Below are 25,833 nucleotides of genomic sequence, written 5' to 3'. Positions count from 1 at the left end.
AAGCTGGTTCTTTTCGATACAGTGTTGTTTCTGAAGAAGTAGTCGAAACCTAGGTCCTATTTTTCAATATGTATTTGTGAGACCAGGCTGCCTTCATGTTGTTCAGCTTCTTTTACTTTGTAGTTGTTCATGTATTTTGCTGAATTCAAAATTTACAGAAATTTCAGAATTACATTTTGCTTTCTCCTTCTCCCTCCCTGTCTACTCTCCCCGATCTCCTCATGCCTTCTGTACCCACCTACCTCCATTCTGAATTGACAGAAGGTGACCAGGGAGACAGAGATATGCATGTTTACATTTCTCTGCATTCAATATTGATTTTGAGTTAGATCTCATTAGGGAGAAAGTGAGAGAGAAAGCGAATAACTTTCATAGGTCATCTGCATCTCAACAAATAAAAGTAATAATTATTAAATACATTGCACTTACTGAGCTGTTACCACATGCCAGACACTTGATCACACGCTGCACATAGATTAGCCTCTGCAACCCTGCTAGTGAGGTGATCCCACTTTACAGATTATGAAAGTGAGGCTCCTCAATGCTGATTTAATTGTCAGATTCACAAAGCTAGTGAGTGATGAAACGGGGACTTCAATATAAGCCACACAAGCTTCAAAACCCGAGCTTTACCCAGCAACCACATCGCTACCTCCAGGAGCTACTACTAGAAAACCCAACAGCTACTACTGGAAAACCTAACAGCTACTGCTAGAAAACCTAACAGCTACTACTAGAAAACCTAACCGCTTTTTGATTGCAGAACAACTCACTGAGTGAGAGTAAGTTAGAAAGCAAGGTACCCCCTGAGTTTTTATTAGTCACAGTCAAAATAAATTTGAAGGAAGAATTTTCAGCCCCAACTAAGTTGGAATAAGATTCACTAGGACATCAGCTGACAGCATCCTGCAGCCCCTGGATGCCTACATGTACAGAGAAGGACCTACAGTAACCTACAGGAGGCAGCTCCAGCTTGGGCATTTACTCCACTCTCTGATTCTTTAACCTCCCTGAGCCTGTTTCCTCGTATGTACAATGGGAATGATAACTTCCTTCCTGCTTCATTCTCAGAATTGTTGAGAGGGGTAAATGAGCTGAAATATGTTATATAAAAGTAGACTACACATGCAGAGTATTATTTAAATATAAAAGTATTTGTTACCATTATGCACTCTGAATGACTAGATGCCCAGTTATTCTCTGAAATGCCTAGTTTTGTTATTTTTCTGGCTTTTTGGCTCGACATTTTAGGATTTTAAAAACTCAGTATCAAGTTAGATGAAAAAAACATCCAGCCTGGTATTCTCTCTGTAATAGACTTAACAGGCTTCTGAGTTCAGTTAGTTTCTCTATCTCTGTTTAAATGAGTATTGTTATGAAATATTTCAAACAGACCCAAAAAGTGCAACCAAGAAAACAATATAATGTATCATACATTCATGTACTCACCAAGTCTCATCACTTTTCCATTTTGGATCAGATCTTTTCTTCAATAAAAATAAATAAATCACAAGTATAGCTGATGTCCCTTGAGTGCTTCTCCTGGATTCCACTGCTGTCTCTTGCCTGCCAAGAGATAACCACCGTCCTCAAGTTGGTGTCTCTTAATCCCATGCAAATTTTTATATTTTTCCTACTCTACTTCTCTAATTAACTTGTACTTTTTTTTTTTTTTTTTTTTTTTTTTTTTGAGACAGAGTCTCAGTCTTTCACCCAGGCTGGAGTGCAGTGGTGCAGTCTCGGCTCACTGCAACCTCTGCCTCCCAGGTTCAAGTGATTCTTCTGCCTCAGCCTCCCGAGTACCTGAGACTACAGGTGTCTGCCACCATGCCTGGATAATTATATATATATATATATATATATATATATATATATATATATATATATATATTAGTAGAGATGAGTTTTCGCCATGTTGGGTGGCTGACCTTGAAATCCTGACCTCGGGTGATCCACCTACCTTGGCCTCTCAAAGTGATGGGATTACAGGCATCAGCCACCACGCCCGGCCTATTTTACTAGTACTTTAAACATATGCATACATCTATAAACAATATGCAGGATGATTTTACATGCATTTAAACTTTATTAAAGTTGTATATATTTTATTTATTTTCCTCTTTTTAATCAACATTTCTTTCATTTGGGCTTATTAATTATAATTGCTGTTTAGTGTTTCTCACAATTTAATTCTCTCTCAATCCTTGTAATGTTGGATATTTAGGTTGCTTCCAATTTCTTGCTATTACAATCAGCACAGTGAATGTTGGGCACGTCTCCCTGGGCACAGTCAAGATTGGTTCTCTAGGGCAATGATTCCCAGGTTGGTTTCCCAGCTGCATTAGCATTACCTGGGAACTTATTGGCCATGTAAATCCTAAGGCCGAACCCCAGGTCTTCACAAGTCCTTCAAGTGATTATGGTACAGGGTAAAATTCGAGAACTACTGCTGTAAACCCAGAGCTGGAAGTGCCTAGATGGAAAGTATGTATATATTTAACTTTATGAAGTATTACTTAGTTATTCTCGAGAGAATTTGTCCTTATCAAAACTTTGTACCAACTTTAAGTTTTCCCCATCAGCTTGTTGCATAATCATTATCTCCTGGTGATTTTAATTTACGTTTCCTTGATCAGTAGGTATCTTTTAAGCATTTTTAAGCATCTTTTCATAAGTGTTTATTAGCCATTTATGTTTTCTTATACATCTTTAATCAATTATCAAGTTGTTGATCTTTTATTGATTTGCAGGGATTTTTGATCATTTTAGATATTTAAGTCTTTGTTTGGTGATATAAATTGCAGAACTCTTCTCCCAGTATGGAACATGTCCTTTTACTTTTTTGTGCTTTTCATCTCATAGAAGTCTTTTTTAAAATTTTAATGTAGTCAAGTTTATCAATATTTTCCTTGATCTTTTAATCTTGTCATTAAAGAAAGACTTTCCTATCTAAATTTCTTTAAGATATTTATATTTTCTTCCAAATACACGAAAGCTTTGCTTTTCAGATTTAGGTCCTTAACCTACCTAGAATTGATTTTGTGTCTATAAGGAGAGAATTCTGTCTGACATTTTTCATAGGCATAACCAGTTGATCCAATACTGCTTATTGAATTACCCTTTTTTCCTCAACTGATGTACAATGTGACCTTTCTTATATGTTTATATATTTTCATACATGTGTAAGCCTCTTGTTTAGCTAAACATCCTATGCTGTTGGTTTTGTTTTTTGTTTTTTGTTTTTTTCCCATCTCTGCACTAATAATATACTGCCTTTTTCGTTACAGGTTCACACTTTTTTTCGCCCTCAATCAAAATACCTAAAGTTTATTTTTTTAATTCTTTCTAGTTAGCAAACCAGGTTAACAAATTAATTAAACTGGGTTATCAAATTAATTTTATTAGTTTCTGATTCTTTCTTTTTACTTCCTTGTTTTATTGTGCTTTTTCTAGCTTCTTACGCTGAATGCTTAGCTAAATATTTTTCAGTATTTGCCTTTTTAGGATTTAATATTTAGGGCAATACATTTTCCTCTAAGGTACTGTCTTACCCATAACCCATTTAATTTGCTCTTTAATATTTTAAGTAGTGTTCACATCTAAATATGTATTTTAATTGTATGTTTTTTATTTGTCCTATCAGTTATTAAAGAGTGTTTTACACATTCAAAGGTGCAGGGCTCTTTGACTATCCTTTTTTGGACTTATCTCTAATTTTATAGCATTGTGGTCAGAGAACATGTTTTTTGAAATATTACATACTACTTGCTGATACTTTCTGTCTAGCCCAGAATATGGACAATTTTTGTAAATATGCTTTGTAGTCTTTAAAACGAATGTATATTTTCCAACTGTCAAGTAAAAAATTCTATATGCTTTTTTCTCTATTTTCTTTTTTTTCCCCAAATCCAGACTTTATAATAGACTATGGCTTCCTTCCTTTCATATGTAAAACCAAAAAACAAAAATGTTTATTTCAGGGAATCAAAGAGATCACTGATTATAAGATGAGACATTATTTTATCTACCACTACAAAACAAAATATACTGGTAATTAATTTTAAAATTTTAAGATACATCCTGATCTCAAAGATATTCATATGTTAAAAAGAAAAATAACTCTTTGGGTTTTAACTTCAGAAATTCCTTGAAAGGTGGTTCTTTCTGTTCTTTTTGTCCTCTCTCAATTAATTTCCAGGTTTCCAGACTTTTCATATTTTTAATGCCCAATAGCATAATATATTCGGTGTTGAAAAGCCTATCTTCTCTTTCTTTCTTTGTGTTAATCATGGCAGTTTGACGTATTTATTTGTAGGTATTAGCTCTGAGTCCCCTTTCCACGTGGTCTTCCTCAGGACACCCAGCAATCCCACAGCGTCAGCATTCACCATTCATATCATTGCTTACCTGTAGTGATTATTTCACTGTGGATATGAGCATCAAAACATCAGGTCATATACCTTAAATTTATTTTTAAACAATTTTTAAAAATAAGTAAATATATAAAGTCATTCATTGACAGAGTTCTTTCAAAATATTGTTTAGATTGACTTTAAGGAGCAAGAGTGGTTAGGTTATACTCTATTTTTTCCCCTTCTTTGGATACTTTTTATACTGGCCTGCTGAATAAATAATATCATGATCATGTTACGCAGCAAACACACAGTTTTAAAGAAACATGTTATGCAGCAGACACATAGCATTAAAGAAAAGGGCCAATATTTAAGTAGGGCAACATTGGCTGAAACCATTGCTTTTATTCTTTCCTTTTCTATTCTACGACTGCTGTCACTGTGATCTTTTTGCAAAGTGTATAAAAACTCTAAAATTTTGATGACATATTTTTTTGATCCAACAGTTTCCCTTATACAAATACTGCACAGGCAATAAACATGGACTACACAAAGCTCAAGCTAGAAAGATATTAGTCTCAGTATTATTTGCAATAGGGAAAAATTGAAAATGGCCCAAATATACAATAATGGATATAATAATTAAGTAACTGAAGGTACAACCATACATCAAAATAATCAGTGGATATTAAACTTGAATGTTGTTGGAAAATATTTAGTGACATAAAAAATATTTAGTATATATTAAGTTTAAAAGGATACAAAATAACATGTACAGTTTGATCTCAATGTTGTTAAAACATTTTATATCTATATTTACATTTATATCTTCATGGGAACAGAGGGAAATAGAAAACAAGAAAGAAAGTAGAAAGGGTTATAACTGGATGATGGGCGGGCAGCTTGTTTTTCAGGCTTTAATTTTTTTTGACAACCATTTCCAAATATACTTTAAAATAATTTGTATACAGTATAAGTAACAGTAATAATACATTTTTGCTTTACAAACTTCAAGTGATTACATGCAATAGAGTAGGATGTAAAAAGTTATTTTTCCAAATAAATGTGATCCTTTTCCTTTCAAAACATTTTTTGTAAATTTTGAAGCATATATTATTATCTATAAATATATAGAGGTTTATTTTCTCATGTGGAATCCTATAATACATATGGTTTTGATACTCTTATTTTTACTTCATAACACACCTTGAGAATCTTCCTATGTCAACGCTTACAGAGATAATGTATTCTTTTAAAATGGCAATGAATAGAATATATATAGAATATAGAATTACCATAATTTATTTAAGCAAATATTCTATTGGTTGATATATTACCTGTGGTTAAGTAACAAATTAACCCAAAATTTATCAGCTTAAAACAACAAATATTTATTACCTCAGTTTCTGTGGGTCAGAAATCCATTTGTGACTCAGCTGACCCCTCTGAGTGTCCTGCAGAGGAATGATCAAATTGACCAGAATTGCAGTTATCTCAAGGCTGGGAAAAGATCCACTTCCCAGCTCACTCATGTGGCAGCTGGCAGATCTCAGGTCCTCGCTGGATGTTGGCCAGAGCCACCAGTTCCTCACCACGAGGGTCTTTCCAGAGGGCAGCTCAAAACATGGCAGCTGACTTCCCTTAGAGCAAGCAAAAAAGAGAGCTGGAGAACTAGCAAGCAAAACATGAAGCCAGTCGTTTTGAAACCTAATCTAGGAAGTGCCATTCTATTATTTTTGCCATATTCTGTTTGTTGAAAGCTAGTCCCTAGGTCCCATTCACAATCAAGGAAAGGGGATTTGACAAGGATGTGAATACCAGGGGGCAGCCTTCACTGAGGGCATCTTAGATGTTGTCATACACAAGGGACTTGTTTCCATTTCTTACGAACAACATTTTTAACAAACAATATTATTATGCAGACCCTTGATATCTACACATTTGTGCATATGCGTGAGTATTTCTTTAGGATGAATGGCTAGGAATAGAATTCCTATTCATAAAGTGTACATATTTGAAGTGTTAATAGACATTTCTAAAGTATCCTCTAAAGGAACAGTACCAATTCAACTTCCCATCAATTCTAAAAGTGTCTGCTTCCTTATTCCATAACACAGGATATCACCCATCTTTAATTTTTTGTTTTCTTAGGGGTATATAACAGCATTTTGATTTTTTTTTAAATTTCGGTTTTCCTGCTTACTAATGAGATTAAACATTTTTATATGGTTACCAGCCATTTGTATTTTCACTTTCCCAAAAGTTTACTATGTAAATATGGTCATTTTCTTTTCCATTTTGAATTGTATTGAAATATAATATGCATATAGAAAAGTATATCAATGAATATTCATAAACTGAATATACCCATGTAACCGCCACCCATTTAAAAAAAAATACTAACTAATCGGCACCCCAATAAGCTCACCTTTACCACTTGTAATCAGTACCCTCCCCAAGAACACTGTCTTGATTTTTAACGTGTAGATTAGCTTTGCATAATTTTGTACTTTTTGTAAATGGACTTATATATTATGTAGTCTTTAGTATGTGGCTTCTTCTACTCAACATTGTTATATTTGTATCACACTGGAATCTACATATGTATATATATATAGATTGTTATATTTGTAGCACACTGGAATCTATATATATAAATTCCATATATAGATTTTATATATGGAATATATAGAATATATATATAGAGAGAATCGCTATATATGGAATCCATAGATAGATTCCAGTGTGATACAAATATAATAATCTATATGTACATAATATATATTATAGATTTTATACATATAATTTATATGTGTGTATATATGCTTATATATCACTATTTCCTAACCTTAGAGTCAAATTTCGTTAAGAGTGTAGACATGGAGTAAGAGTTGGTGAGGAAAAGATTCATTGAAAATGGTGCTTTTAAGTAAGGATTTAAACAAAAGGAAGGAGCTGAGCGGAAGCCCACCAGGCAGAGGGCATTGAGGATGATATTTCTTCTTATCTTGATCTATCTCCTGAAGCCAATATAGCTGGAGAGTATACAAAGAAGGCCTCAGGAATATCTCAAGGACACCAGGAATAGGGACGAATGGATGGAGATGAAGACTTAAGTAGCAATCAGAAATGGCTAAAAAGTCAAGAACTTTGGTGACAAGGAGAATCTGAGACTTCTTTAAAATGAAAGGTAGTTACAGCCTATCTCAAAATAGAATACACTTGAAATGTGTCCTGTCTGAACTAAGAAATCATCTGAGTGCCAAGATTAATGGTGATTATCAAAATAATTATTTTTATATAGTAGAGAAACAAAGTAAGAGACACTTATTGCAAAACCTAGTAGCTTTCCTTTAGAAAGCTACCAGTTTCAAGTTATTCAGTTCCCAAAAGTCAAAAAGACTTTTAAATAAAGTATCTTTCCTTTTTTTAAAAAAAAAAAATTAAGTCTTTGTAAACTTGGCCAATGATTGAAAAGTACAGCCAAGTGTGTTCAAGATTCTTTGTTCAATGATCAGAGCAAATTATACGTAAACCTCACATGTTAAAAGGTTTTAATCTTGTCATGTTAGCAAAAAGGAAAATCTGCTTTTTCTTTAGGTTAACAATTACTTTCATGTGACAATGGCCTTGCATGTTGTAGCATTACTTCTGCTATAAAATTACACTGCAGGTGGTTGGAATTACATTGCTTGACCAAAGTGTCTAACCTGGACAGACCCTTGTTTGATGAATAGTTTTTCATTTTGTACACAGGACCTTTCAGATAAAATATAAAACTCTGTTTAGAAAGGAAGGTCCAGAGAGAGAGGCTGTGCAATAGTATTTAGTTATGTATTATTACAATGTAATTCTGACATCCTTGGGAAATGTTTGTTAACTAAGTCTTGCAAAGAGACTTGCTCCCTGCCTCTCATGCACCAGAAGAAAAATGCCTCAAAGCAGCGATTCCAAATATCAGACACTCACTTCAACGGGTAGGAAATTTTCATGTTTCTTTGGTGAGTCCGATGATCTATGGTTACCCATCTGATCAAAAACACCTTTGGAGAGGGTTACTTATCCATAGCTATGGATAATAAGTGATGTTGAATTATCCATTTGCTTATGAAGTAATTACTGAGATCCTACTATGTGTCTGGCATAACAGAACATGTTGGAGACATAAGGATGTCATCGAGGAGTTCAGAGGTGACTGGTGGCTGTTTAGGAGGGAAAATGGTAATATGATGTGGTGAGAGCTCCTAGAGAAGGCAACGTGAGGGACTGGGAAACTATTTATTGGGTGGGGAATGGACCTTGCCTGGACGGGGAGCAATGGCAGACAGGCAATGTTAGGAAAAATACAACGAAAAGGCTATGCAACTCCCACTCTTGTAAGTTTGAACTATTTATGCTTTCCTCTCCTTTCCTGACTATTTCCTGTTACTGCATTATCAGTATGCTAATGCTCAGTGTAAGCAATACAAATTTCTTTGGTTATGACTTTAGAACACCAGAAAAAAGGAAGGTTGAAAGGATATCTAGCTAAGCACCCATTTCTAAAAGACTTGTACTTTCTATTAAAATATGTTAAGATATTTTTGATAGGAGTGTTTTGCTTTCTGATAGCTACAGGAAATAATAGCTTGCTTTATCATTTTACTTCTCTCATGACACTCTAATAATTTCATCATAACACATCAACTTTCATGTTCATAAATGTGAACTTCTCTGAGTTATCTTCAGGTCAGTCCATTCTTTAGTCTAATTTTAAATTTTTACACGATAAAGAAAAATATTCTATCAGAGAGACAGAAAGCTGCCTCCATCAATCCCAGCTGTGCCACTTACTGGGGGTGTGACTTTGGTGGGATGACTTCCCTGGGCTTCAGGTTCCTCATCTGGGACTGAATAGGTGAAAATAAGTTCTAACAACAGTAATAATAATAACAGTAGCTAAGAAAGCATGATTCCACAATTATAAGTAATGTGATAAGCCCAGCTAACGTGCTGTCCCAAAGGAAATTTTTATGCAAAATTTATGGTTTTAAAATAATCTCCTCTCTCAGAATATACTAAATTCATTGTAGAAACTATTTTTTTTTTTTTTTGCAAAACAGTTACTTAAGAATTCTCCATTCACTACTATAAAACTCAACTTCTAAATCAATCAATCTTGATTCATATTTTGGTTCTTCTGTGGATAAGAATCTCAAGGTGCTAAGTTTACACTGGTGGTTTAGGGTGGCATATAATTGACTTCAAATTTGTGAGAATTTGACTGGGGCTGAGACTTTCAAGCAATGCTTTAGATTAACATCATTATGCAACTGATGTGCTTAGAGTATAAGAAAGAGCAGGGTTCCTAAGGACTGGCATCCAGATGTTTGTTAAGACAGCACTGACATCGGTAGAAAGGCCAGGGGAGTGAGGGGTAACAGTGGTGCTACAGAGTTTGAGTCTCTCTTCCAGGCAAATCAGCTTTAAACGCATTGACCTATGTGAACCACTCCTGAATTCTAAGTATTTAAATGACTCCTTTGCACGCTTCTGTGCCAATTTCACATTTTCTCCATCTCATTCAAGCTATTCAGTTAAGATTAGAATCTAAGAATCTACAGCTTCTACCAGGGTAATGATTACCTCCTAATTGCATTCCTCCTTCCTGTACTACTACTCCACCTTTGTGTGCCCTTTTAGCTGCAACATTCCACTTGTGAGTCATGTTCCCCTTGCTCAGCCATCAGCCATTGTGGGTTACCATTGGCTGCTACCTTTCTATTTCTGGTTGTTCTGAATGATATTAACAGAACTTTGGTCATATTGGGACAGGTGTGTGTGTCTGAGATACGGAAGGGGAATTTGGATCAATTGCCACAAAGAACCAAGTTCTTATAGAGTTGACTTATTTACAAAACAGGGAACGTGTGAGGTAAATGAGCAGAACATTGAGGCTTTTTAAAAACAGTCCTGTTCAATAGAAATTTTCTCTGATGGTCAAAATATTCTACTTCTTGTCTGTCCAAAAGAGTAGACACTAGCCATATGTTCCTGTTGAGTACTAGAAATGGGGATGGTGTGACCAAGGGTCAGCATTTTACATTTCATTTAACTTTAATTAAGTATAAATAACCACACGTGGCTAAGGGCTAACACACTACAAAGCCCAGGTTTAAATTCTCAAGAAATTATACAAAAATTTTAGTTTACAATGTCAGCTGGAAAGACATCATTAATAAGATGCAATGTCATTAAACTTAGGTGCCACCAAGGGATTAAATGAGATGTAGGCATCAGAAATTGAGTAGAAGAACAGAATGTAGTGGATCACAGTGTGGTTGTGTATTAAGACAACCTTATGCTAACGTAGAAAGTGTAAGATATGAATAAGTGACTCGTTTTACCCAGATGTTACCAGGACTACTCTGAAACATCAGAAACATTCTCTGAAGACAATCTGGAAGGAATTTTCTTCAAAGTTTTCAGAACTCCACATAAATCTTAAGAAACTGCCACTGAGCAATAAGAGACTCTCTTTTACTGGAGGAATTTAGCCCCTACCTTTAGAGTGGGCAATATCAAGGATCATTTATGAGCTGATTATTGGTAAAGCCACACATCAATTATTGGCAAGTTTTAAGTCACTGGCATGGCACATCACCGCCATGTGGACATGGCATATGCAGCATGAACTCCCTTCCCATGAATACATCAGTTCATAGCTCCACAAGGTGGTTCAAAGCAAAACATGGAAAAGGAGACTCTGACTTCAGGAAAAACATAGAATTTTCTGATTCTAGAGAGTGTTCACTATTTTGTTACTTGCTTAAGCTTCAAATCTCTGTTATCTTTAACTGCTTGCATAACGTGGTTTGTCCCCATCTCCTGCACTCATCGCTACTGGTCTAAAGTTGTGTTACCTGTGGCCTAAGTAGGCAATGATATGGCTTGGCTGTGTCCCCACCCAAATCTCACCTTGAATTGTAATAATCCCCATGTGTGAAGGGTGGGGCCAGGTGGAGATTATTGACTCTTGGGGGCAGATTCCCTCATACTGTTCTGATGGTTGGTAGTAAATAAGTCTCATGAGATTTGATGGTTTTATAAATGGGAGTTCCCCTGCACAAGCTCTCTTGCCTGCTGCCGTGTAAGATGTGACTTTGCTCCTCATTTGCCTTCCACCATGACTGTGAGGCCTACCTAGCCATGTGGAACTGTGAGTCAATTAAACCTCTTTCCTTTATAAATTACCCAGTTTGGGGTATGCCTTTATTAGCAATATGAGAACAGACTAATATAGGCATCAAGAAGATCTGGAACAGAATCCCAGTTATTTCACTTTCATGCTACATAATTTTTGAGCTACTTAATATCTTTAAGACCCCAATTTCCTCAACATTAAATGGGGACTAATAATATCTACCTTATGATACTATGTAGTAAAAGCATCTTTACTAGTATAAAGCTTGACAATTAGCAGGCTTAAAACAAATATTAGTTCCTCTTTCTTTTATTTTTTATCTTCACTTTATATTAAATTCTTTCATTCTAGTCTCTGGTTTAAATACTGTAGGAAGGTAGGTTCCAAAATTCACAACTCCATTCCTGTCCTCTCCACTATCTTAGATTTGCATATCCAATTTCTGGTCCGATATTTCCATTTGAATGTTTAAAAAGTACCTCAAACCCTTACTCCAAATGCACTTTGTCCTTAAACTTCCACATCTCAGCAAGTATTCATTTCATTTTCAAGACAAAAAATGTAAAAATCAGTCAGATGTCTCTCTTCTTCTCATATTCCAACTCTAGTTTCTCTCAATTCCTTTTATTCTCACTTTCAAAGCATTTCTTAAATCCAGCCACTTCTCTCCACTGCAATTGCTAACAGCCTGGTGCAAACCTGGACCATGGTCACAGACCCCCTAAAGTGTCCCCTTGCTTCTCCTCTTGCCCAGTACAGTCTATTCTCCCACAGCAGATGATCTTTGGAAAACATAAATTCGCCCATGTCACTCTACTGTTCAAACATCTTCACTGCCTTTCCATTGCATGCAAAATAAACATTTTATCATGAGCTGCCAAACTCCACATGCTCTGACCTTGATTACAACTGCAACTTTATCTCCTACCATTCTCTGCTTCACTCTCTCGTACAGCCTCATGGCTCTTCTTGTGGTTCCTCAAACAGTTCAAACCTGTGTTACTAGAATCCTCTTGATCTTTATCTCACCACTTCACTCAGGCGACCAAGAGTGTCACACTTCTGGGGAGGAACACTGCCTACCACCACACTCTTTCCTTTATTCTACCTAGCACTCATCACTCCCGGGCATTATCATATAAAGGTGTTCTTTCATTTTCTACTTCCCATAGTAGAATGGAAGAGCAGGGAATTTTATCTTCAGCTCATTTTTGTATTCCAACAATTAAACTGTGCCTGACACAGAGTGGGCACAGTGGGCTAGGTTTGCTACACGTATATTGAGATATTCATCTCCACAGCTCTCAGGCTTTGAAGGTCAGCGACTGGCAGCTTCCAGACTATTTGCCTCTGACAAAAGCTGCCTCATCTATTTCATAATAATGCCCAGGTTAGAAACTCCAAAGACTTTTCATTGCCCAAATTATAATCTACTCTGCCTAGAATGACACTCAAGGCTTTCTATCATCTGACTAAATATTCTTTTATCTCTTACTTTCAAGTGGTTCCACCCAAACCACTTCCTCCTGGGCCATAAGCATGTCCTTATGCTGCTGCACTCAGATTCATCCTTTGCCTGAACATCATCCCTACCAGGTTCTAAGTGTTTAAATTTTTACCATCCTCCTAAACTCAAATTCTGCCTCTTCTGTGAAACTTACTCTGATCCCTGAAATAATATAGAATCTCTTCATTCCCTAAACAGTCTTAAAACTTCATTTGTTTTTTTTCTCATGACTTTCTCTCTGCTTTATTGTTTTCCACTTACTTGTGTAAATAGATTTAATGTTTCCTTTCCTACCATACCTCAACTTTTTGAGGAGAGGATCCATGAATGACTTAATGCTCCCCAGAATACTTAGCAGAAAACAGTACACATGTGCAGATTCCATATTCTTCAGCCTGTTTAATGTATTAAATTGTTCTCTTTTGGATTTTTAAGACTCAAAGCTACTCAATCTCAAACTTAATTCAAAGATGTCCTCTCCCATCTCCACCCACAACTCAAGCACATCTTGAGTTTGGAATGGAGAGTGGTGATATGTGACCCAGTCCTGACACCCCTCCTTCCCTCTGTTCCTTCAGTTTGTGGGTCAAAAAAAAAAAGAGAGAGGGGACTATAGACCCGAGTTTACTAGCCAAGACTGCAATCCACCCTTTGATGAGTGTCACTGCCTCTTCCCACTAGACTGGCTGCATGGCAGGAACCCAAATGCTCACTTCCTCATGGACAGGGAAGCTCAAGTGAGAGGCACCATGGCAGCTTGTTTTGAACAGATCTCAGAAGAGATACAACCTTCCTGTCAGTCTTTCCCAAATTCCTCCCCCGCTTCTGCCAAATCTGGGTCATTTCTCTGTTTCTCACTGCTGGGCAGCTCTCTGAAGTGGGCTATCAGCAGGATAGAAAAGCCAGCTACCTTCCATATGTTTCATCAATTTAATCAAACTCAACCTTTCTTGTCACGTTGAAGGTATATGTGCAAGCAGCTTCGTCTCCACCCTACTCTCAACATGGCTATCTCTTCAATTCCTCTATTCTTTGTCCTGGAATCCAAGGATAAATCAGTAATCCTCCTGGTTAATAGGCGACCCAACTGAGAAGTAAAATACCAGCCTCTCCCAGCCACCCTCATTCTTTCAGGCATCCCAATCTTTACCCAACAGGTGGATGATCAGCCTGGTTCTGTAACCAGCCTCTCAGTATGCCTGGGGCAGGTAGTGGTGAGGCTTAGGATTGAAAACAACTCTCCTTCCCTCAAATTTTGCCCTTACCCACCATTTTGAGATAACATTATAAACCATACTCAACATCCTATACAACATTATAAAGTATCTAAGTACCCACCCTGTACCCCTACTGAAAGTGCACAACAAAGCTACGCACTCATAGTAATAAACACTAACTTGTGAAACTGAATCTTAACACAACTGTACATCATTTGTTCTAATCACATTAATTAAGGATATTTGGCAACCAGCTACATAATTTTTTGGAAATTCAAATACATATGTATTGAGAAAATAAAGGTAGACCTAGAGAACTGAGCAGAAGGCAAAAGAGTTAGGTTTCCCCATCATCCTCAGCAAACTAACACAGGAATAGAAAACCAAACACAGCATGTTCTCACTCATAAGTGGGAGCTGAACAATGAGAACACATGGACACAGGGAGGGTCTTTGGAGTCATTTGTTATTGATTTTAAATTAATATTTATTGATGACCTTTAGAACCTGGACTTCCAATCCTTCCATCTTTACATCCATTGACTTGATGTCTCCCTGACCCATGAAGAAATGAGAAAGAGAAGGGACATTTCAAAACGTTAATGCAGGTCAGTTGAGGTGGCTCACGCCTGTAATCCCAACACTTTGGGAGGTTGAGGCAGGTGGATCACCTGAGGTCAGGAGTTCAAGACCAGCCTGACCAACAAGGTGAAACCCCGTCTCTACAAAAATACAAAAAACAAACAAACAAACAAACAAACAAACAAAATAGCAAGGCATGATGCCGGATGTCTGTAATCCCAGCTACTTGGGAGGCTGAGGCAGGAGAATTGCTTGAACCTGGGAGGCGGAGGTTGCAGTGAGCCGAGATTACACCATTGCACTCCAGCCTCCGCGACACTGCGAGACTCCCTCTCAAAAAATAAATGAAATAAAATGTTAATGCAATAATGAAACAAACATGTCCTCCTAAAGCTTAAACCAATTGCAGATGGAGATGCTACACACAAAGCCATGTTTAAATCTCTAGCTATGTCATCCTGTTGTTAATCAATATACATACTCATGGGCCTTTGTCTTAGATCACTTTTATTTACTGGCATTACTAGATTTACATTATTAACACTTCAGTTTAATAGCCTTCAGTCTAATTATTAAATACAATTTTCTACGTAAGATAATGCTCAACTTTTAACGCATTACTATCTTTGTTAAATGGCAGGAATTTCTTTTCTATGACTGGTGCTTTCTTGGGATGCGATCCACACATATTCAATATGTGCTGTCGAAGTGCTTTTGCGCACCTTTTTTTTTTTTTTTTAAACAAAGGTCCGAGGTGTTACTTTTATAAGTTTGGGTCTTATACAAATAGGCGACAAGAATATGCTGGTGGAAAGCCCAAAGTTTTCTAAATGTAGATGAGCACAGATTAAGAAAGCAGTAATTAATTTCCTTTGACCTCAAGCTGAAATTCCTTTCTAAAGCTGTCATAAAGAGAAAGAGGCCAGAGAGGAGAAGTGAGACTGTGTAACAATGCAATTAAACCCTTGTAATGAGGTCGGGCCTTGGACTTGTTGCAACTGATATCATTATAGCAATGAGAAGGCCCTATATGGATGTTGGGTTTTTTTGTTTTTTTTTTTTTTTAACTTCATGCCTTTTTGTGTGTGTGTTTAACTCTTTAACACCAGCTATGTGCTTCGTTGTAAGGGAAATATATAGGCATTATATACATACGCAAAAAACACAAATTACATTTTTTTTATTCAGAAGGGACATTCCATTGGCTCAGGAAGGTGATGTTTTGTATGCAAAGCAGGAAAGTGTAAGGAGAGCAGAAAGAGCTCAGGATTAACAGTCAAGACAGTTAACTTGTCTGTTGCATCATGGCTCTTAATTTACAGGTGTCTCCAATGAGCTGAGTCCGAAGTGCTAGGTTATAGGGCTCTGGTCTTGAGCCTTCTACTAAATAGCTGTGTGACCTGAGGCAGACCCCTAAATGTCTCTGAGCCTTAGCTCTCTCATTTCATCACGTGAAAATAATTACATTTACTGGTTTTTTTTTTCTTTATGGTCTATCTTATAATTGATCAATTTGATCTAAATTGGCATGCTATTATGAATGTGTCAGTCTTATTCTCTCTGCAAATATTTATCTCTACTGAAGACAACTATATCTGTCTAAGACTTCTAGTAATTCTAATAAGCATCATATTGCTGTGGTTAAGACCATAAACTCTAAAGTCAGATTGACTTGGTTTAAAATCTGCTTTGTTATTAAGCAATGAGAGCTAGACAGGTTACTGAATTTTTCTCTGTTTTAATTTTCTTATCTATAAAATGGACACACTAATAGCATTTACTGCATAGGGCTGCCACGAAGATTCGATAAATTAATGGACAAACAGTGCTTTAAAGAGAGGTTGGACATATTGTACGGTCTCAATAAGGGTTAGCTCATATTATTTATCTAAACACTTCCATTCTTAGAAAATCTGAGAGTGACAGATTTCACTGAACTTCCTACAGAGAATCCTCCTGTTCCTGAAGTCAAGACATATGGAAAATACTCCTGTAGATTAGAAACGAAAAGCTTTGATCTCTACCTTGTATAATCAAGTTGCAAACCTCTCTTTTGGCTATAAAAACAGAACAGCCAACATTTTAAATTATATATGGTCTTACCTAGAAGGAAAATATATGAATGGAATAATTTTATTGACATTCTATAAATCAACAAATGCTGTGAAACACACAGAGTCAGAAAACATAGATGAGTAAATAATGCTAGACATGACTGCCTGCCTTCCAAGAACGCTCACCTTCCCCCGCTACTTACTGCTAACCATGGGGTTTTCCAGGTTTCTGGATGTCCTAATTTATGAAGGGTTTATGCGGAATGTAAAGGAGCTTATAAACCCAAACAAACTGAAAAAATTTTAGAACACAACAAAATTATTTAAAGAAGATAGGCAAACCTCAAGCACCGAAGGCGATTTAGTTACTCTGGTAGAATATAAAAATAATCTCACAGCTTCTCGGAAGCCATGAAGTAGGGAAAAAAATAAAGAGATTTTAGGTTGCACAGTTCTAATATCTGACGAAAGGAAATGTAAAAATCCCTCCATTTCATCTTCTGCTTTTAAAGAAGTGTTTGTTTTTTGCATACTCACCACATACTGTGCACTGTGCTTGGTGCCAAGGTTATGAAGAATGAAGTCTAAGTTCGGCCTGCAAGAAGCTTGCAGTCTGCAGGCAAACTCCTTTCTGGCTGTGAATTCCAGGATGAAATAATTACAGGGATCTATATTAGAAGAATAAAATTATGGATAGATTCTTTAAACAAGATTTTGCAAATGACATGAAATTTTATTCAAATGTTAATTAATTTTAGATTGCCTCTCTAAAACAGCTGTTATTATAACATTAAGTCTTAACTCCATCAAAACCATTTCAAAATGAGCTAAGATAATGTGGGAATCAATCAGGGTCCAACCAGGAAAACAGAAACACTATGATTATTTTAAAACAGAAATAATACGGGGAAATTGTCTTACAGGCTATGGGAAAGCCTCAAAGTCCAACTGGAAATGGGTAAGCAGCTCCGGCGTTAGCAGAAACAGGAAGGCATTATTGCCCCAGGGCTGGACAGATAAAGGGAGAAAGTCTAGAACCTTGGAAGAATGACAGCTACCACTGGAGCTGTCTCTCAAAGCAGAAAAAGGGGGAGATAAATACCCGTGTTCCTCCGCTCCTCCTCCCAACTCCTTCTGCTGCCTCCCATTGGCTGAACTCAGCTAGAAGTCATCTGCCATGAGAACCAGTAAAATGCAGCCTGAGATACAGAACAGAGTGAGGAGAAGAGAAAGAAAGAACTGCAGGCCACTTGCTCCTGGGAATGGCACATCCTTACTTTCTGATGATCTTCCACAGGGAGGTCTTAGGTAACCGAGAGGTTCTCAATAGTGAATGAATCCATGTGGCTTTGGGATTATAGTCAATTTATGCTAGAGATTTTGTTATTTGAAGACTGTTCTCATTATTAATTAAAGAGGGATCCCATACTTTCGGTATCACACCTGGCAGTGTAGGGATAAACCGTTGTGAAAATGTAGAATGCTGGCCAGTATTGTCATCCAGGCACAAACCAGTTCTCTTCCACATCAATTTGGCCATTTTATTTTGTATGTATGTATATATGTATGTATGTATGTATGTACTTATTTATTTGAGACAGGGTCTTGCTGTGTCACCTAGGCTAGAGTGAGTGGCATGATCGATCATAGCTCATTGCAGTCTCAACCTCTGGCCTCAAGCGATCCTCCCATCTCAGCCTCCTGAGTAGCTGGGACTATAGGTATGTGCCACCATGCCTGACAAATTTGTTTTTAATTTTTTGTACAGACTGGGCTCTCCCTATGTTGCCCAGGCTAGTCTTGAATTCCTGGGCTCAAGTGATCCTCCCACCTCAACCTCTCAAAGTCCTGGATTATAAGCGTGAGCCACTGTGCCCAGCCCGTTTCTCCTTGCAAAGGCATATTTATTCTAATCAAGTACTTGAACAAACAGTAAGTTGGGATTCCAAGGTTTTGCATTATATATGGAGGAGAAGATGTTGACCTGAGAAAATTTAATAGTAATTATTTCTAATGTACCTCATTAGCCACTTATTCATATCAAGAAATTTATTGTGTTTCTGTATCATGTCAGATCTTGACAACACAGCAGAGGACATAATAGACATGGCCCTTGCTCCTATGAAGATTTTGGTCTAGAAACAGAGGTTGACTTTCAACAAATAATCACACATTTAACATTCAAATATATAATTACAAATTGTGATTAGAACCCTGGAGAAAAGTGTGCCATGAGAATTATAACAGAATACAGTTAGGCCATGAATCAAAAGAACATTTCTGTTCACATGGGTGGATACTTATCTCTATACAAATATTCAGGAAAAATTGTGAAAACCAGAAAAATCACCTGTAAATGTGTTTGTCTGACACAGTAACTTTTATTTTTAATGGTTTTCTGATTTGAATTCTTTTAAAGACAATACTGTTCTAAATTTACACTCTCAGCGTGTTTCAAAAATTATTTAAGGTGGATATAGTTGCAATCATATTGAACTTACAATGTTATAATTCCAGTTTTAACCAAATATCATAATATATGTATCTATATATCTTCAAATTTTATAAAATCATAACTTTTAAGTAATTTATTTAGCACATATTCCCTGAGACTCTAGCAAGTGCCAGGCCGTGAGCTCAATTCTGGCTCTAAGGCAAATGAAAAGTTGGGTGTGGTTTTTGCCCTCATAGGGCTCACACTCCAATAGGTGCACAAAATTTCAAAGACTTTTTGGGTCATAACTAATTTTCTCCCTATTAGGTTGTTTTCAATTATGCATCAATGCACAGTGCTTTTCCCTTCTATCTTCCCTCTCCATTCAGGAGGAATTCTTAAGACAGAGTCTATTGTATCCAAAGAGATGAACAATTTTATAATTCTTAATTATAGATACAATTTATAAGACAATCACTAATGTATAGGAGCCTACAATCAATACTTCTAGAGTTGGGTTTCTTTCAATGGACACTGTACTTCATATACACAGTCCGACCATTGCTTTAAATTGAATTAACACATCTTTTCTTTTGATAGATACAAAATTTATTAAGGAGAAAATCTATCTCCTATGGGGGAAAACAATAATGGGACAGAGAAATATCTAAGAAGCTATCACATTTATAAAAATTTTTAAAGCAATATTTAGTGCATTTATTTCATACTGCTGAGTACAAAATGACCACAAATTTAGAATGTTAAAACAACATATATTTGTTATTACACGTTACCCATGAGTCAGGAGTCCAGGTACAGCTCAGCTGGACCCTTTGCTCAGGACTTCACAAGGTGCATTCAAGGTGTCTCTAAGGTTTAGATTTTTTTTTTTTTTTTTTTTTTTTTTTAGATAGAGTCTCTCATCGTCACCCAGGGTGGAGTGCAGTGGTGCTATTTTGGCTCATCACAACCTCCACCTCCCGGGTTCAAGAAATTCTCTTGCCTCAGCCTCCCGAGTAGCTGGGATTACAGGCACATACCACTGTGCTGGGCTAATTTTTGTAGTTTTGGTAGAGATAAGGGGTTTCACCATGTTGGCTAGGCTGGTCTTGAACTGCTGACCTCAAGTGATCTGCCTGCCTTGGCCTCCCAAAGTGCTGAGACTACAGGTGTGAGCCACCACACCCAGCCTGCATCTTATCTGGAGCTCAGGATTCTCTTTTCAAACTCATATTATTGGTGGCAGAATGTATTTCATTGTACCCAAGGCAGATTTCTTCTTCAAGGACAGCTTGGAGAGAGTCTTTGCCCTCTTGATCCTGTTTTATTTATTTATTTATTTATTTTTTATTTTTTATTTTTTTTATTATACTTTAAGTTTTAGGGTACATGTGCACAATGTGCAGGTTTGTTGCATATATATACATGTGCCATGTTGGTGTGCCACACCCATTAACTCGTCATTTAACATTAGGTATATCTTCTAATGCTATGCCTCCCCCCTCCCCCCATCCCACAACAGGCCCCAGTGTGTGATGTTCCCCTTCCTGTGTCCATGTGTTCTCATTGTTCAATTCCCACCTATGAGTGAGAACATGCAGTGTTTGGTTTTTTGTGCTTGCAATAGTTTGCTGAGAATGATGGTTTCCAGCTTCATCCATGTCCCTACAAAGGACATGAACTCTTCATTTTTTATGGCTGCATAGTATTCCATGGTGTATATGTGCCACATTTTCTTAATCCAGTCTATCATTGTTGGACATTTGGGTTGGTTCCAAGTCTTTGCTATTGTGAATAGTGCCGCAGTAAACATACGTGTGCATGTGTCTTTATAGCAGCATGATTTATAATCCTTTGGGTATATACCCAGTAATGGGATGGCTGGGTCAAATGGTATTTCTAGTTCTAGAACCCTGAGGAATCGCCACACTGAGTTCCACAATGGTTGAACTAGTTTACAGTCCCACCAACAGTGTAAAAATATTCCTATTTCTCCACATCCTCTCCAGCACCTGTTGTTTCCTGACTTTTTAATTATTGCCATTCTAACTGGTGTGAGATGGTATCTCATTGTGGTTTTGATTTGTGTTTCTCCGATGGCCAGTGATGGTGAGCATTTCTTCATGTGTCTTTTGGCTGCATAAATGTCTTCTTTTGAGAAGTGCCTGTTCATATCCTTCACCCACTTGTTGATGGGGTTGTTTTTTCTTGTAAACTTGTTTGAGTTCTTTGTAGATTCTGGATATTAGCCCTTTGTCAAATGAGTAGATTGCAAAAATTTTCTCCCATTCTGTAGGTTGCCTGTTCACTCTGACGGTAGTTTCTTTTGCCGTGCAGAAGCACTTTAGTTTAATTAGATCCCATTAGTCAATTTTGGCTTTGTTGCCATTGCTTTTGGTGTTTTAGATATGAAGTCCTTGCCCATGCCTATGTCCTGAATGGTATTGCCTAGGTTTTCTTCTAGGGTTTTTATGGTTTTCGGTCTAACATTTAAACCTTTAATCCATCTTGAATTAATTTTAGTATAAGGTGTAAGGAAGGGATCCAGTTTCAGCTTTCTACATATGGCTAGCCAGTTTTCCCAGCACCATTTATTAAATAGGGAATCCTTTCCCCATTGCTTGTTTATCTCAGGTTTGTCAAAGATCAGATAGTTGTGGATATGTGGCATTATTTCTGACGGCTCTGTTCTGTTCCATTGGTCTATATCTCTGTTTTGGTACCAGTACCATGCTGTTTTGGTTACTGTAGCCTTGTAGTATAGTTTGAAGTCAGGTAGCGTGATGCCTCCAGCTTTGTTCTTTTGGCTTAGGATTGACTTGGTGATGCGGGCTCTTTTTTGGTTCCATATGAACTTTAAAGTAGTTTTTTCCAATTCTGTGAAGAAAGTCATTGGTAGCTTGATTGGGATGGCATTGAATCTATAAATTACCTTTGGCAGTATGGCCATTTTCACGATATTGATTCTTCCTACCCATGAGCATGGAACGTTCTTCCATTTGTTTGTATCCTCTTTTATTTCATTGAGCAGTGGTTTGTAGTTCTCCTTGAAGAGGTCCTTCACATCCCTTGCAAGTTGGATTCCTAGGTATTTTATTCTCTTTGAAGCAATTGTGAATGGGATTTCACTCATGATTTGGCTCTCTGTTTGTCTGTTATTGGTGTATAAGAATGCTTGTGAGTTTTGCACATTGATTTTGTATCCTGAGACTTTGCTGAAGTTGCTTATCAGCTTAAGGAGATTTTGGGCTGAGACGATGGGGTTTTCTAGATAGACAATCATGTCATCTGCAAACAGGGACAATTTGACTTCCTCTTTTCCTAACTGAATACCCTTTATTTCTTTCTCCTGCCTGATTGCCCTGGCCAGAACTTCCAACACTATGTTGAATAGGAGTGGTGAGAGAGGGCATCCCTGTCTTGTGCCAGTTTTCAAAGGGAATGCTTCCAGTTTTTGCCCATTCAGTATGATATTGGCTGTGGGTTTGTCATAAATAGCTCTTATTATTTTGAGATACATCCCATCAATACCTAATTTATTGAGAGTTTTTAGCATGAAGGGCTGTTGAATTTTGTCAAAGACCTTTTCTGCATCTATTGAGACAATCATGTGGTTTTTGTCGTTGGTTCTGTTTATATGCTGGATTAGATTTATTGATTTGCATATGTTGAACCAGCCTTGCATCCCAGGGATGAAGCCCCCTTGATCATGCTGGATAAGCTTTTTGATGTGCTGCTGGATTCGGTTTGCCAGTACTTTATTGAGGATTTTTGCATTGATGTTCATCAGGGATATTGGTCTAAAATTCTCTTTTTTTGTTGTGTCTCTGCCAGGCTTTGGTATCAGGATGATGCTGGCCTCATCAAATGAGTTAGGGAGGATTCCCTCTTTTTCTATTGATTGGAATAGTTTCAGAAGGAATGGTACCAGCTCCTCCTTGTACCTCTGGTAGAATTCGGCTGTGAATCCGTCTGGTCCTGGACTTTTTTTGGTTGGTAAACTATTAATTACTGCCTCAATTTCAGAGCCTGTTATTGGTCTATTCAGAGATTCAACTTCTTCCTGGTTTAGTCTTGGGAGAGTGTATGTGTCCAGGAATTTATCCATTTCTTCCAGATTTTCTAGTTTATTTGCATAGAGGTGGTTATAGTATTCTCTGATGGTAGTTTGTATTTCTGTGGGATCGGTGGTGATATCCCCTCTATCATTTTTTATTGCATCTATTTGATTCTTCTCTCTTTTCTTCTTTATTAGTCTTGCTAGCAGTTTATCAATTTTGTTGATCCTTTCAAAAAACCAGCTCCCGGATTCATTGATTTTTTGAAGCGTTTTTTGTGTCTCTATTTCCTTCAGTTCTGCTCTGATCTACTATTTCTTGCCTTCTGCTAGCTTTTGAATGTGTTTGCTCTTGCTTCTCTAGTTCTTTGAATTCTGATGTTAGGGTGTCAATTTTAGATCTTTCCTGCTTTCTCTTGTGGGCATTTAGTGCTATAAATTTCCCTCTACACACTGCTTTGAATGTGTCCCAGAGATTCTGGTATGTTGTGTCTTTGTTCTTGTTGGTTTCAGAGAACATCTTTATTTCTGCCTTTATTTCATTATGTACCCAGTAGTTATTCAGGAGCAGGTTGTTCAGTTTCCATGTATTTGAGCAGTTTTGAGTGAGTTTCTTAATCCTGAGTTCTAGTTTGATTGCACTGTGGTCTGAGAGACAGTTTGTTATAATTTCTGTTGTTTTACATTTGCTGAGGAGTGCTTTACTTCCAACTATGTGGTCAATTTTGGAATAGGTGTGGTGTGGTGCTGAAAAGAATGTATATTCTGTTGATTTGGCATGGAGAATTCTGTAGATGTCTGTTAGGTCCACTTGGTGCAGAACTGAGTTCAATTCCTGGATATCCTTGTTAACTTTCTGTCTCATTGATCTGTCTAATGTTGACAGCGGGGGAATTAACACATCTTACTAGGAATGTGCCTTCATCCATTTTGGCTACTGTAATAGAATACCTGAGATTGGGCAACTCATAATAAACAGAAATTTATTTGGCTCACAGTTCTGGAGGCTGGGAGGTCCAAGAGCATGGCACCAGCATCTGGCAAGGGCCTTTATGCTGGTGTCATCCCATGGTTGAATGTAGATGGGCAAGACATGGTGAGAGAGAGGGAGCAAGTTGGGGCCAAAGTTGCTTATTTTTTATTTGTGCACATATATGGAGTGCATGAGAAAACTTGTTACATGTATATAATGCAAAGTAATCAAGTCAGGATATTCAGAGTGTCCATTACCCAAGTACATTTTTTGTTAAGGAGAGTCATCCTTCTCTGCTCGCACACATTGAACTTATTCTTTTTATATTACTGTGTGTACCCTTTAGCCCACTAACTCACCTCTCTTCTTCCTCCCTCCTTGCCCTGCTCACCCTTCAAACTTGCTTTTATAACAAAGCCACTCTCTTGATAAATAACAAACCTACTCCTGCAATAATGACATTAATCCATTCATGAGATTAGAGCCCTCATGACCTAAACACTTCTTATTAGGCCCCACCTCCCAACAGTGTTGCATTGGGGATTAAGTTTCCAACACATGAACTTTGGGGGACACATTCAAATCATAGCAGAGTTTGTTCTTCTGTTTATTATTTGTTTCTCCTTCTAGAGTCTGTATGTTTCTTGTATATTGTTTTATCCCTAGCAGCTCACTGCTGAGCCTGGACCACAGTAGGTGCACAATAAATTTTTCAATGAATGAATGAGTGTAACCCCCGGAGCAGTAGTTTGCAACCTCAACCCCACATTAGAATCACCTGATGAGGTTTTCAAAATCCTAACACTCAGGACACATACCGCATCAGTTTGATCAGAATCTATGGGGGTGAGATCCAGGTGTCAGTCATTTTTAAAGTTTCCCATGTGATTCCAGTGTGCAGCCAAGGCTGAGAATCACTGCCCCAGAGCCTCCCTATTCAACATGTGATTCACAGACTTGCAGCATTAGCTTCCTTAAGGAAGCTGGTTAGAAATACAGACTTTCAGGCCCTACCGAGGCCTAATGCACCCAGATCTGCATTTTAACAAATTCTTCAGATGAAACTTAAATGTTTAAGAGGCACTGCACTAAATGTCTTTTCTCACAATTTTAAACCAACACTTCTGGCTGCTTCTTAAGACCATGCTCATTACTTGATACTAAAACCTTACCCTTGCATGAAAGAGATCTGTCTTCTTTATAAATGAGCAAGAAAACTACAAGTTGGCAATGCTCCAACAAAGGTTTGCTTTGCCAGGCTATTACATGTGTCTAAATCTCTGCCTGTTCTGAAAGGAAGAAAAAGGGCAAAGCAGTGATCTCCAAACTGGGAGAGCTAGAGTAGGAAGTTCCCACATGAAGCAAATGTGGACACTGAACAGCAGAGAAAAGTCACAGCTGGAAATCCCAATGCATAGCCATGGTCTAAAAGTGAAGGGGTCCACAGACAGGCAGCTGAGCTGGTAAGAAGCCA

At 37.3% G+C, this 25,833-nt stretch overlaps 1 long non-coding RNA gene across 1 annotated transcript in view; it reads right to left on the bottom strand.

Annotated features, from left to right (window-relative positions):
• Window positions 1–1,449: 1,449 nt before the first annotated feature.
• The window catches only part of LOC107968543 (uncharacterized), a 198,564-nt gene continuing 174,180 nt past the window's right edge, over window positions 1,450–25,833 (bottom strand). The window contains exons 3-5 of the long non-coding RNA XR_001709728.3: window positions 17,433–17,563; window positions 5,751–5,992; window positions 1,450–1,566 (exon numbers count right to left, since the gene is read on the bottom strand). This is a non-coding gene — a long non-coding RNA (uncharacterized LOC107968543). The remainder of the gene's footprint in view (window positions 1,567–5,750; window positions 5,993–17,432; window positions 17,564–25,833) is intronic.

Source organism: Pan troglodytes, chromosome 16 (assembly GCF_028858775.2).
Source record: "Pan troglodytes isolate AG18354 chromosome 16, NHGRI_mPanTro3-v2.0_pri, whole genome shotgun sequence".
NCBI classification, from domain to species: Eukaryota; Metazoa; Chordata; class Mammalia; order Primates; family Hominidae; genus Pan; species Pan troglodytes.
The sequence above is the reverse complement of the archived record's forward strand: the minus strand, read 5'-3'. Positions and strand labels throughout refer to the sequence as shown.